General features: G+C 59.4%; 1 protein-coding gene across 1 annotated transcript in view; it reads right to left on the minus strand.

Moving 5' to 3' along the window:
• Positions 1–13,317, minus strand: part of RIPOR2 (RHO family interacting cell polarization regulator 2) — a 76,759-nt gene that overhangs the window by 37,428 nt on the left and 26,014 nt on the right. The window lies entirely within an intron of this gene.

Here is a 13,317-nt window from a genome sequence, read left to right on the forward strand (position 1 = left end):
GAAGGGGAGGGGCTCGGGGCCAGACCAGGTGAGAGGAGGTGGCTGCAACCACTGCCTGTGAGAGACCTGCCCAGCCAGCGGCTCCACGTAGGGAAGGAGGGAGGAGGTCCCCAGAGACGGGACACACAGCCCCTCCCCCGAGCGGCAGGCCTTCAACCGCCCACCCCCGCCAGAAGAAAGCACCGCTGGTGCTGGCGTTTCTCGGCCTCCTTGCAGGTCCAGGTGCTGACTCACTGGGCACCAGACCGGCTCTTTGATCTGGGTGGGACGTGCACGCGCCCATTCCGGTGGGGGTGGGGAGCTTGCCTTTCGGACCTTCTCAGGAATTTTCAAAGCACCGTGGCAGCACGCTGCGCAGTGAAATCGGTTCCTGCTGCCCCCGCGGCGGGACCTGATGCGCTCACTAAGAGGTCGGCCCACTTTTCACGGAAACTCCTCCTTCGGTTCCGAAAGCATCACCACGTCACGCGCAAACATGTCACAAATTCCACGAAGACACTGGGCTGTCTGTTTTTTGTGTATCCGAGAATTCTTTAACCAAAATCCCAACCAAAATCTCAGTGTGGCAAAGCTTGGTCGGCATCGTATCTCGCTTTGTCAACTAGGTCTACAGCGTCACACGACTCGGACCCAGGAAGAGACTGAGAGTATTGGAAATATTTTAACTGTATGATTGTCGTGGGCTTGCTAGGAATTACATATTTTTAAGCCCCCAAATTTTTCTGTCTTCTCCACAAGATCCCTAGTCCAGCACTGATGCCTGGCGCCCGCCCCAGGCCTCCTGACAGAGGGGGCGTGGAACTCGACCCGGGTTTGGGGGTTTTGAAAAGGTCCCCAGGTGATTCTCGGGCTCCACAGAGACAAGGAAAAAACGCGAGGCCACCTTGGCTGACCTTTTAAAACTCTAGTTACAATAATCTATCCCAGTGTCTCAAGTCCAACTTTAAATATACGCTACCCGGTCTCCATTAAGCCTCTCCTTGCAAAGTTTAAATGTCCCATTAAAGTAACTCAACACGAGAGAGTAAACCCCACGAACTGCTTGTGAACCAACTCCCCTTCTCCCCCTGTTTCCCTAACAGGTAAGGAACGGGCTTGAGTCCGGATTCTGAGAACTGCAAAACGCTTGGGGGTGAAGAAGCTCCTCAGACATTTTTCATTATCTACGTGCTGAACCGGCGGCCAGTGCGGAAGGCGCCTGGGTGGGCCTTCTGGTCTGGGGAGCGATCAGTATCACACGGGAGGAATTTGGAGAGCCGGTTTAGGCTGGGGGCTCAGGCTGCAGTCGCGGCCCGCAGGCTGACACGCCTTGACGCACCGCCCGGGGACAGCCACAAATCCTGCCGGCGTGTGCTTTCCCCGGCAAAGCAGGGTCCGGGAGAGTCCAGAGGCCTGGGAGCGGCCGAGGCGGCAGGGCCGGGAGGGGCGGGGCCCCGGCACGGGACCGAGGGCGCAGGGAACGCTCCCCGCCCCCGCCCCACCTCTGAGGACGCCAGGGTCCCTTGTCGCTGGCGCCCCAGCCTCCTCGCCCGCCGCGCTGCCGCGCTCTGTCATCAGCGCTGCGAGGACCCCGCTCCCACCCCTCGGTCCCTGAGTCCCCAGGCGGCCCCTGCTTCCTGAAAGCCCAGCCCTGGCAAAGCCGCCCCTGCAGACACTCTGCACATTTTCAGACGTTGGGTCTGAGAACCGGTCACCCCGCCGCTGGAGCCCTTTGCATTTTAATAGCAGCCGCCCCTGGGGACCCTGACGACCTGCCGGGCGCCCAGGCTCGTGGGCAGTTGGGCTGTATCAGCCTCAGGCAGGAAAGGTGCCCCCCCTGCAGCTGCTCTCTGGCGTCCCCTGCGGAGACAGACTCCAGTTCAGGAAGAGGCACCTCCGGGACGTCCACGACAGGCAGCGTGAGCGCTGGAAGGTGGAACCGGGACGCGTGCGCCTCGCTTCGGGGATGCCGAGGGCGCCGCGGGGCAGGCACGGCGCGGCCTGGGACGCCGCGCAGCCGTTAAAGCCTCCCGGCCATACGCCAGGCGGTGAACCACAAAGCAGTGTAAAGTGACGCCCGTGCAGAGGACCGTCCTGAAAGCGACAGGGCCGCCTGGGGGTGGGACTGAGGGAGTCGGGGACATTCTAACTTTGTGTTGAGTTTTCACAAAGGAAACGCATTTGTGTGTTATTGGCAGGACGCAAGGCTCTGTTGTGAAGCTGCGGACCAGGATCCTGGCGTCTGCTGTCCAATGAGTCTGATTAGCCTGAGCGGGCGAACCTCTGTCCCCAGACGTGCACAGCTGCTCCGGGGCCCTGCTTGCCCGTCGACAGGCGACCTCCTTCACCGCCTGTCAGGCCCGGCCTCCAAGCTGCCCGGCGCGGAGGGAGGCGCTGGGGGCTCCGATGACCCCAGAAAGCGCCGGGGAGCCTCTAGGCAGCTGGAGTGTCAGTGCTGAGTGTCCGCTCAGGCACACGGAGACCCATTACAGCCCGCAGGAGTCGCCGGGTTATTTTTAGTTTCTCCAGGCATAAAAGCGCCCTGCTTGCTGGGAAAACACAGAAAGGGAGAAGGAAGGGGTGGGGGGAACCACCGGGCGGCCTGGGTCCCCGGAGGCCCCGGGCGCATTTCCTTGCCTGCAACTCTTCCCTCCCCGTTTAAAACAGCGATTTTGGGCGTGAAGCTAAATTTTGTGTCCTGCTTCTTTTATCAAATTCTTTTTTAACGCTAAGTCCAGGGGGTTGTAAATTGGCTTTTTTCTTAAACTGTCTTTAAAAAGCTACCTAGGCCCCCCCGCTCTCCCCACCCCAATTTTCAGGGCTCGTCTGGATAATAGAAGGAAACCCACCCGGCAGCCGTTAGATCTGCTCCTGGCCGCTGGCTCCCTCAGCGGCCCAGGGCAGAGGGGGCGCCCACCAGGCTGGCCGGGGGCTGTTCCCTGGGAACCGGGGCGGATGTTGGCGTCTGTGCACCTTGACCGCCGGGCGGCAAACCTCACGGCATTAAAAGCACCCCCCACCGGAGGTGGCGTCACTGCCCGAGCCTCTGGAGAGAAAGGTTTTTATGGCGTTTCCACCTTTTCTACTTAAGCAAGGCCTCTGCCTAATGAAGCCACAACAAGTAGTTCCGGAAGGCCCTCACCGAGGATAGGAATGTAAGAGGCGCCGTGATTTCCGAATGAGGCAGTGAGGACACCTCCGTTCTCACCAACGCCTGTCTCGTGGCGGGAGAGTGTCCACTTAATAACCAAGAGATGCCGGTTATGAAGCGATGCCAAGCCCACAGGCAAGGCCGAGGCGGCCGCGTGGGGCGAGGCCACAGCCAGGCGGGGAGCTGGCAGGCGGCGGGCGCGATGTGCTCGCAAAAATAACAAAGTCTACAACCAACGCGCGTGTCTGCGGCGCCAAAGATGGGAGCCGGCCCGGGAGCAGGAGGAAGCGTTTGGGCAGCGGGGGGCTGGTGGGGGTTCGCTGGACGTGTTCTAGGGCTTCATGCTGACGATCGCTCCCCTGGGTACGATTCCTAAAACCGAAACGGGGCACTTAACGGTTTACGGCACGTGAAAGTTCTGTCAGTAAAGCCGTTAAAATCTCTGTCAGTTTCTGGAGGAAGCCGCCACCCCTTCCTCAACAGGACGTGCCAAGAACTCAGGGCCTGGTGAGCAGAAGCCGGGTCAGTAACCCGAGTGACGAGGCGTCGGGGTTAGAGGCCTGCCCCGCGAGGCGCAGGACGCGGCCCTGCTGCGCTTCCCGAGTCACTTCTTCCTTTACACCCTCACCTGAGGGTTAATCCACTGATTCCAGAAAGAGAGACACGGGGAGAGAGAGAGAGAAAGGGAGAGAGACATCGATCAGTTGTTGCCTCCTGCACACGCTCTGACTAGAGAGCGAACCCACAGCCTTTGGGTTCACAGGACGACGCGCCGACCAGCCGAGCGCACCGGCCAGGGCTGCGCTGTCCCTTACAGCCCCGCCCGGGCCCCCCACCTTGGTCCGGAGCAGAAGTGTCAGTCGGTCGTCCGACAGAGGCCTGCGGACCAGGTATAAATAGTCTGCCGGGCTAAACGGCTATTCCAGGGGAATCCTAAAAATAGGTGCCTGCTTATTATACGGTTGCAAGGTACCTATTACAGAACAGTTGACTAATCTTTAAAAAAAAGATGTCTCTAAGTCATTGGCTATTTTTTAGGCACTGCTTTAAGTTGCCCAATATTTGACTCTGAAGCGTGCAGAAAAGTTGCAAGAAAAGCACGAAAGCTCAAATACCCGTCACCCAGGTTCACCACGCGTTGACGTTTGTCACATTCTCCTGTCACCCCCCCCGGACACGCGTGTGCTGCTCCCTGTGTCACCGGAGAGCACTTTCACATGCACCTTTATTTGTTCCTCCCCATTGAGCAAATAGGATGCAAATGGACTCTTTTTTCAGAGTTGGTTTTCAGAGAGAGCGGAAGGGAGAGAGAAAAAGAAACATCGATTTGTTGCTCCACTATCTGTGCATTCACTGGGTGGGGCTCGCACGTGTCCTGACGGGGATCGAACCCTCAACCTTGGTGGATGGGGATGATGCTCTAACCAATGGAGCTGCCCGGCCAGGGCTGCAAATTTGCTCTTAAATAGTCCGCATGTGTTTCCTGGGACGTGGACACCCATTTCCATAACGTCAGGACAATTACCAACATCAGGAAATTTAACATCAACACAGCGCTATTATCCAATGTACAGACCGTACTCCCACGTCACCGACTGTCCCAATAGCGTCCTGTGGCTTGTCCCCAGCCCCACCCTGGAAGCCCGTCCGGTCACATCGGCCTCTCCTCTTGTGCCAGGCGTCTCCAGTGCCCGCCCACCTGGCACGGTCCTTGGCCTTTTCCTAGAGTGCAGACCAGCTGTTTCCCAGCCTGTGCCTTGGCCCGGGGTTGCCCAATGTCTCCTCGTGATGAGATGCAGGCTCTGGACCTGGGGCAGTGACGTCCCCTAAGTGACGCCGTCCCTGCTCGAGGTTTTGCCTCAGGAGGCACACGGAGCCCCGTGGCCCCGTGACTGGCGGGGTTGGCTTTGGTCACTCGGTGAAGGTGTTCTTGGCCAGTTGCTTCCTGGAAAGTTTCTATTTTTGCCCTTGTAAGTGATAAGAGGTTGGTGAGGAGGTATTCTAAGGCGATGCGAATATCTTGTTTCTAATTGAGCCCCGGAGCGGTGGCATCTGTTGGTGATTCTCGCTCAAGTCAATCACTACCGTGACGGTGGCAAAAACGTTCTCTTGGCACCATTTGGTGTTTTCTGCTGTAACAAAGCGCTCTCCCAACCCTTCGTGTATTTGTTTGTTTGTTTATTGTCCGAACGGTGAGGCTGGACTCCCTTACGACCACTGGATGCGAAAGCCACCTGGTTTTCGAAGCGCCTCCCGGGCAGCTCTGCGGGGGGCCTCGTCTGTGAACCACAGAACCGCGTCGCGGGCAGGAACTCACGGAGCGGGGACTCGCTGGCACTATCATCATTTCCCTGGACTCCTCGCCTCTTAACCCACGCTGCCGGCTCCCACGGCGGGGCGCCACCAGCCTGTGTGACGTCCCGGTCCCAGCGCAGGGCCGGGCAGAGCCGCGTTGTCTGAGCTCCGGCTTTTCTTGCCAATAAAATGAGGACAACAATCCCTCAGTCAGCAAGGCTGCCGCAAGAGGGAAACAGGATCGTTTCTGACTCACGCAGACGTGCCCTTTGAAGCTCCATCGGACTTTATCAATGCGATGGGACACTCCAGTTACAAGACCAGGTGGAGTGACGTGCGGCATTAATGCGCTCCTCTTTCTGCTCTGTTTTCCCCTCCACGCAAGGACAGCAGAGGCCGGGACGCCACTCTAAGAGGCTGGCTGAGTCCCTCGAGGGTGGGGAAGAAGCCTTGGGAGATGCCGACCGGCGGGGACCGTCAGCGCGGGCAGGCGCTGCGAGGTAACGGACGGCAATTCCGGCCCGTGGGGCGAACACCCTGTGCTCTTCCCTTCTGGCGGGTTAACCGAAAGCAGGGGCTGGCAGCCGGCCTCACGCTGATGGGAAGGGAGGTGACTCAGGCCGCGACACTCGCTTAGATCTCACAAGGAGCGGAGTGGCTTTTCACTAACGTTGTCATAACTCATTTTAAAATGCAAAGTTAGAACACTCATCCACCTTCACGTGAGGCAAACCAACTGTTCCCCGGTTTGAAAGACTGTTTTCCACTTCAGTGGAGGCGGATGCCGTTAGCAACAACGAGTAAGTTTGCCAGTGGAGTGTCCAACCTGCAGCCCAGGGTAGCAGTGAGTGTCAAACGAAGCTGTGAAGTGACTTAAAACATGATGCAATTTTTTTTTCCTGTGATTACGTGTCACCATATATTCCACGTGTGGCCCAAGACGACTCTCCTTCCTCCAGCGTGGCCCAGAGACGCCAAAAGGCTGGGCACCCCTGCCTCCGCGGAACCACGAAGAGTGAAAAGGAAAATTTCTTGGGGACGTCGTTTTCATAGACAGCTTGGCAGACGCTATTGAGAGAAACGCACACCCACCCCCACCCCTCGTGTTTCAACCACCAGATTCAAGAACGGCGCTCGGATGCAGAAGCACCGGTCCCGGCCCGGCCGCGGCCTGTCCACCCCGGAGCTCGGGGGCTCGCTGCCGGCTGACGCGCGCGTTGCTCCTTTGCCTCCACACAGCATCGGAAGGATGCCGACATCGATGGCAATCTGACGTCACTGGAATCACCATTTTGATGAGCTCATGTATCTTCTTTGCTGTTTTCATTAGAACTGAGCCCCATCTTCGGAAATCCTGAACAGAAGCCCCACCAGGTTCTGGGGGAACGTGACGGACTCGTGTTCCCGTGGGCAGCACATGGCCCGACACGGGGCTCGCCAACGGGCGGGAGAGGCAGGGGGCTGTGGAACCGGCCTCACACATGCGGCCGCATGGTGTATATTTCATCTCCGAGAAAGGACAGGAAATCACCTTAAAGCGTTTCCGACGTGGCCTATGTAAGGAGACGAATGCATGTTTCAGGCGGTCAGTTCCTGTCTCCCCGGCCACCCGCGCAGGCCGGTGGGGTCGGCGGGGCGTTGGCGGGCAGCCGTGCCATGAAAGCCACAGGGAAGGACGCGCCGGACGGGGCAAGGGGTCCCGGCCCCCTTTGAGCGGGAGGTCCCCACGAGGCCCTCGCTCCGCGGGGTCGCACCGTGCGCTCAGAGCCGAGGCAGCCTTTTCTAAGCGGAGCTACGTGCGTCATTTTATTCCCGTTGTTATGGCAACACTTTTGGAAGCAGCACTTCACATGCTAGGCGTTCAGGCATCTCATTAGAGACCTGAGACTCCTGCGCGAGGGCGTCGGAGCCCAGGGGCTCTCAGGGGCCTGTGCGCGGGCAGACGCGCCGTGGACAGCGGGCCACCTCGGCCCTGGCCCCGGACTGGCCTTTTGCGACCGACGGAAGCAGTGAGGGCTCATTCGGGGAGGAGGCTGAAAGGCTCCTGTGGGAAGATTGGAATTATTACTCACGGTCTGGTTTCTGGGGTCGCACTGGTGAACCCGATCTTCCTTCAAGACCTTGTGTGCTCATTCTCTCTCCCCCTCATTCTCTCTCTCTCTCTCTCTCAATCCTCATCCAAGGACATGTTTATTGATTTTAGAGAGAGAGGAAGTGGGGGAGAGAGAGAAGAAAAACTTGGACGTGAGAGACACGTATCAATCGGCTGCCTCTCGTGCACCCCGACTGGGGATGGATCCTGCGACCCAGGCAGGTGTCCCGACTGGGAATCGAACCCCCAACCTTTCGGTGTGCGGGACAGTGCTCCAGCCCACCGAGCCCCCTGGCCAGGGCTACACCCGGTGTCTTGGCTACAGCCCGTGCTGGCAGATCTCAGGTCCAGAGACGACGTCAAACAGTTGCTCATTAGCTATTGGAACGGCTTGTTTGTGCAACTTGAACTTCATAGAAAGACATTCTGACACCCACGTGTTATGGAAATTACTAAGGGATAAAGGATCCTGGCATTGGAGGGACCCCCAGGAGCTCAATGGCCTGTTGGGCACGCCCTGCAGGCTGTTAAAAGCATAGAAATGTTCGTCATAATTTTTTAAAGCAACATCCAAACAGATGTTTTTACTAAGGACACGAGCTAGTTGGATGCTGGTACTTTCTACTCATCATTTACTGATGGAGAGAAACGTTGGGGCTGCGTTTAATTCCCTCTGCCTCGAAGTGAATGTCTCCGATAATTTTACCGTATCCTTCCCAAGGCTGCCGTGCTCTGTGCAAAGCTGCGTGAATTATCACTAATCAAGTAATAAAGGAAGAGGGGAAAGGCAGCTGTAGCAGGCGGGTTCGTGGGGAAGGCCCGGGGTCCCGGGGTGCCGGGGGCTCTGGCAGTGCAGTCGCGGAGCCAAGTGGCTTCCAGAGCTGGCACACGCGCGCCCCGCGGGGGGACGCGTTAGCCGACTAAGCTGCCCCAAGGGGGACAAAGGTTCCGCCGCTGGTTCCTGCTGTTCCACCCTGGGAGGCGGCCATGTGAGTCACACCTGCTGAGCTATTTTTGGTTGCCCAGAGCAAGACATTTGTCATCGGAGTGCAAAGCAGGCACGTACAGCTATGGCAGACACCGAGGTCACGGGCAAGCAGGACTACGTTCCTGTTCGTGGTATTCGGGTGGTCGCTTGGCTTCCCCTCGCAGCTGTCTGTCCCCTTGGCCCGTTCCCAGTCCTCGGCCAGGTTACCTGGAGGGTCAGATTTGGTTTTACAGAGCAGGCCAGCGAGGGCTCGGAGGTCTTTCCCAAGGCTGCCTGCGCCCCCCGGGGCACCATCAGGCGCCTCACGCTCGCAGGGCGTCCGGGCGCGCGGCCCGCAGACCAGGCCGGCGCCCTCGCAGGCACGGCGCGTCCCCGCCGCTCCCCCGTGGGGAGCGCGCCGGGACGCAGTGACCGTGAGAGGGGTGGGTGCGGACGGACCTGATGCCCGATCACGCCGCCCGCCCGGGTCTCCATGCGGACAGCAGCGGGCCGCTGCGAAGGGAAGTTCGTCTGTTTCTCCGGAAGGAGAAGGAGGTGCGGTTTGGCCTTTTCACTTGGGGGGGTCTCTACCCTGTCCCGCTTCATAGCAAACAAGAAGCCCGTAATGTGGCCACTGCAATACGTCCCAGGTTCACCTGATTTCCCACCGCAGCCTGGTCACCGTCTGTGTGAGCAAAGCAACCCTGGACGGCCCCTCCCCCGCCCTCTCGGAGGTGCAGCTCTGCGGTCAGGGGGCCTCCGGTCTTGCCACCGTCCCCTGACTCATAGGGACACGCTTGGGGCAGGGTCTGGGACTTTCGCCATCGACAAGGGGCAGAGAGGTCGCGGGCCGTCAGGGCTTGGAGGGATGCAGGAACACCTCCAGCACACCGGCCGTGTGCGCTGGGAGACAGCAGCCGGCGAAACGCAAAGACAACGTCATCTCCCCGCAGCAAAGCCGGCGGCCAGGCCTGCCCACGGGGCCGCCTGCACCTCACGGCCCCCCCGGGGTTTGGTGCCAGATGCTGAACGTGCCAGAACTTGGAGTAGGCGACCCTTTGGTGTCCAAATACACAGAGTGGTGCACTGTCGGTGCCCACACCGCTGCTTCTATCGCTGGTATCACCTGGGCCCTCAAAGAAACACCTGTGCCGGCGAGGGGGGTCCGGCGACATCTGTGTTTACAGGCTGTGCTGTTCCCGGCGCAGCCCCGCCCCCTCTCCTCCTGGAGGGCGGCCCTGGGGGCAGGCGGGGCCGAGAGCAGGGCTGGGGCACGGGGAGGGGACTGCAGGCGGAGCTGGTCCCGGCAGAGTGTCTGCGCCCCTGTGCTCCTGCCTGTGCCCTCCCCCACCTCCCGCCAGCCCTGCCCTTGCATGTGACCTTCCGTCTCCCTGGAGCGAAGGGCCCGCCGTGCCCGGGACGCCCTGTGGCCCCCGGCGTCACCAGTGCTGACCAAGTGACGTTTGTGGCACTCACGTCCTCGCTTGCGCCTTCTTCCTGCACAGCCACTCCCCATGACCGGGTCTCCCTACGGGCGCAGAACACTGAACAACGGCCGCAACGGCGTTTTAGATGCAACAGCAGTAAGTGGGTGATGCTGCGGTTTGGCGTAAGGCCCTGTCCCTTACTCTCTTGTGGTTAAACCCGGAAGGTCACGCCCACTTTTAGGAACCGAGTTCCCGGGTTTATTACGAAGACGTCTGCTGCGCTGGAATGAATATACAACCCACATCCCAGCCTCCGCACCCAGCGAGAGACGTGACTGTCGACGATCCCTAGAAAGCGCCTAATACAATTGACGCGACGTCCAGTTCGGAGATTCGCTGACCTGGCCGCCTGGCAGCGTTGCCCGGAGAGCTGTGAAACTCTGTCGTCGGAGCCTCCGCCCCGGGGACTGAGTGGATCCGGGGTGGGGCCTGGCAATAGGCATTGTTTTTATCCTCACGTGAGGACATGCTTGTTGATTCTGGAGTGAGGGGAAGGGGGTAGAGAGAGGGGGAGAGGAACATCAATGACAGAGGAACATTGGTCTGTTGCCTCTCACAGGTGCCCTGACTGGGAATCGAACCCACAACCTTTCGGTTGACGGACAATGCTCCGAGCAGCCGAGCCACAGTGGCCAGGGCGGAATAGGAATTTTTTTTTTTCCAAAAGCTCCCCCACGTTTAGGTTTTCTGTGTGCAGACAGCAGCAGTGGCCGATCCCATCTGCCTCCCACTCTTTTCATATGTCAAGAGTCAGGTCATTAATGTTCTCCAGCTGCCAGAGGCCAAAAACACCTGAAAAGGGCGTGTCCAGACTCGGCCAGAAAAAGAGGATGACGCTCAGTCTCTCATTTAACATCAAAAGAAGGCACGGTTCTGGGACTCTCAGTATTTAAAACGATAAAAGGAAAACGGTCCCACAGGTCAGGACGGGGACAAGGGTGGGGGTTCCCTCTGTTCCTCTGCTTCCGGCGCTGGGCCAACGCGGCTGAACCCGGCCTGCGTGCGTCTGGGCCCGGCCGTGCGCTCCAGGCCCCAGAGCCCTGCTCTGCCAGGTGGGGGGACGCAAGGCCCACGCCGGGCGGCCGTGGGAACCCAGCGGGCTAATGGGTGGGACGTGCTGAGAGCCGCGAGTAGGAGCTCGCGCTTTCTGTCGCAGCAGGAACGAGGGCGTGCCCTCCGGTCATTTCCAGGGGCACGAGGCCTGGGTGGAGGCCGTCTGTTCGTCCCTGGGAGGCGGAAGGCGTCGACGGAGGTTGTGCCAGGAGCTTGACAATTTACCTGGACACGCTCACAGAGACTGCGCCTTCTCAAGTCCTTGAAAGTCAAGTTGGTAAACAGAGCTCGTCTTCAAGTACAGAGACTGTGATACCTGGGGGCGGGGGCCGGGGGGAGCTGTCCGTCAAGTCAATTTTCCCACTTAATGCAGCGCAGGGCCCAGGGACGCCCTCCCACGATATCGCCGGCTTTTGAAGAGTCGGTTTTCTGTGGCCGCATCTGTTAGGCGTTCAGCGAACACCCCCCAGACAAGCGGCCACCCTGACCCTTCCAGTTTTCGGAAGCCGCCCTTCACAACGCACGTCCCTCCCTCTGCCGCGCGCACGGGTGGCACTGAACGTGCCGGGAGCACCGCCCGGGGGTGTCGCGTGGTGGCCGGCGGACGGACGAGCGGGATGCGGGGTGGGAACAAGGCCGCGTCTTTCAAAAATGACACGAATGCACGTTAGAATGTATTCTGATCCCTCGGGGGGATAGAATTCTTTTCTGCACCAAAAATAAACCGCTGGGCAGGGCGGGCCTCTTGTCCCCGAGTCAGCCGTGCGGGGCCCGAGCCCCAGGAGCGGATGCACTCCAGCTGCTCCGCCTGGGGTGTTCGGGGCGACGGGGCCACGCGGGGACAGGTGGCTGGACACAGCCAGTCCCTGCCCCACCCCCGCCCCCATCAGCCGCCCCGGGTCACGCTGCGGGCCACAGCTAACGTGAGGCAGGGTCCGGTCTCCCGGTTCTGCCGGACTCAGAGCAAACAGCGCAAGCGAGAGCATTGGTCTCAGTCGGAGAGAGGACGCTTGGACTTTCCACCTGTGTGCGTCCCGCCCTTCCCGGGACACTTCCACGCCATCCCGGCTCTGACTGATGGGGGGCCTGCAGCTACACGGGCTCTGGGGGGCTGTCCCAGCGCCTCTGACAAGGCAGAGGGAAGCAGCAAGGGAGGCAAGGAAGCAGCCGGCGCAGAGGCTCGCACACGCCCGTGCACGCACGGACACGCCCCGCGGCGCGGTCAGATCCGCCGTCCGCGGCCACACAAGGCGTGTCAACAGGCTCGGCTCCCTCTTCTGTAATGGGGCTCGTGCCCCATTAGCGTCTTAGAGTTCCTGGGACACCAAACTATGTGCCCAGAGCAACTGATGCCTGTCATTGTCACCATCGCTGTGTTGTCATCGCCGAGGTCGAGAACAAAAAAACAAACGGCCTGAAACAACAGGAGGTGCATGTTCTTATGCTCTGCTGTACTTTGCTAAGCAAGTTGCTCTTGCAGAAGCTACAATCTCAGGTGATACATTGTAGCCCGTCCGGGTCTTAAGACAGGAAGCCGCAGCTGGGTGGTCTGGGCTGGGCCTCCCCCCCCATCCCCGTGAGGGGCGGGAGCTGAGGGCTGGCTCCCTGCTGACACGGAAGACCCAGTTGTATGACAGGCATGTGGCTCCGCTGAGAAAAGCTGGATTTCAGTAGCTTAGTCGAACCTCTTCACATAAAACACATGAGTGTAAGTCTTCACATAAGACATTTCTTTTACAATCTGTTCCTAATGGGACGTGCCCTCCCAGGAGACTTTCTCTCCTGCGAGAGATGTACATCCATCTTTCCGGGAGCAGCAACCTCAGTGATAACCTACTACGCGCCCCTTTTTGCCTGGCTACCGGGAAGGGCAGAGCACACAGGACACTTCAAGGTCAGAATACGGACTTGCCCCAGCTCTTCCTTTTCGTATTTATTCTCATTAAAAAAAAAAACTTTTCTTATCCCCACCCCAGGACTTTTTTTAATTGTTTTTAGGGAGAGAGGCAGGAGGAGAGAGAGCGAAACATCGGCGTGAGAGAGAAGCATCGGCCTGAACGCGCCCGCACGGGGGTCGGACCCACAGGCTTCCGGTTGCGGGACGACGCTCCAACCCACGGAGCCGCCCTGGCCAGAGCCTCAGTCTCATTTTTAATCTCACATTATCGTGACCTGTCTCAAAATCGGAAAAGCCCCAGGGTGTAATTTTCTTGGCACACTTTTACCAGGTCTCCCTCTTCTCCCAACGCCCACGCAGGTTCAGAGAAGCCCGAGCAGCTGCCGCCTGCCTGAC

Source organism: Pteronotus mesoamericanus, unplaced genomic scaffold (assembly GCF_021234165.1).
Source record: "Pteronotus mesoamericanus isolate MK-2021 breed Mesoamerican mustached bat unplaced genomic scaffold, CSHL_Meso_final scaffold_99, whole genome shotgun sequence".
NCBI lineage: Eukaryota > Metazoa > Chordata > Mammalia > Chiroptera > Mormoopidae > Pteronotus > Pteronotus mesoamericanus.